The sequence below is a fragment of the Drosophila takahashii genome, chromosome X (assembly GCF_030179915.1).
Source record: "Drosophila takahashii strain IR98-3 E-12201 chromosome X, DtakHiC1v2, whole genome shotgun sequence".
NCBI classification, from domain to species: Eukaryota; Metazoa; Arthropoda; class Insecta; order Diptera; family Drosophilidae; genus Drosophila; species Drosophila takahashii.
Window position 1 is genome coordinate 2,746,201 of NC_091683.1, and position 1,219 is coordinate 2,747,419.

A 1,219-nucleotide genomic window follows, 5' to 3' on the forward strand; every position below is an offset into this window, starting at 1 on the left:
AAGGATAAATGCACTACGCTTAGTTGGGAAGATCAATCGCACGGCATTTAACTTTGGGAGCATATTTAAAAAGTATTTTAAATAGGAATATAAAAAATAAAATTGTAAACAAAAGATTCATGGAATAATATTGTATTCGAAAAAGAAATATTATAATTTCAAATATTAAATGTAAAATAGAAAAATTATTTATTAATAAATAGATAACTGTTTATGTTAGGTACTTATATTCTTGATAATAATTTCAAGAATTGGAATACGACACAAAAAATAAAAAAATATTATTTCAAATATTAAATATAAATATTAATTACTTTAATATTAAAAACTTAAATACTAGAAAGTAAGAAATTTCCCCTAAGTATGTAACAGTTTTCCCATCAAAGATCGAGGGCTACATGCTCTAGCATACTTTTGGGCAGCACTTTTTCAAGATATTCTAGTTCTGGAATTATGTAGGTGCGTTCCAGTTTTCCATCTCAAAAGACCACATGCTTTTTCCCTTGAGATCTCCCATCTGGATTGCAGGTCAAAAATCTACCACGACAGCCGAATTTCGACCGCAAATCTTGGCCGCTTTTCCTTTTCCTCTACGCCTTTGGGGCTTTCCCCCCAACTCGTATTCACTCGTATTCCTTTAGGTTTTTCGCTTTCCTGTTATTGCAAGGACATGGATGGGGGTGGGGATGGAAGGGGGTTGGGATGTGGCTGTCGATGTGAAGTTGCTGGCGTTGTAACTGTTGTTCGAAATGTTTTCCAGCGGCCGGGAGTTGTGGGTTTTTCCTACCGCCGACTTTTCATATTTTTCTTAACAATTCGCTCGCCACCTCCGCACTTTTCCACACACTTTTCCGACCCCCGCCAGCAGTCTGAACACTTTTAAATTTTATTTTATTACTATAACAAGACATAAGTAGGCATAATGGGGCCCTATAAAATATTTAAAAGGAAATTGGCATAGAAGTTTTTTTCGGGGCTCGGTGGGCTACGGGGGTTACATTTACGGCTACGTTTCCGTTTCCGGGTTTCCCAAGTACTAGAAACCAAGTACTTTCGCCCCATTCAGGCGGCCACTTCGAGGATCCCGAGGATGCTGGCACCTAGAGAACCTGGAGACGATTAACGGTGCTCCTTATTGAGAGTTACTTAAGGTTAATGCACTCCAAAATGAGATGTGGCTGGCGGAAAACGGATGCCAACTCCAGGGTAAGAAAATAAC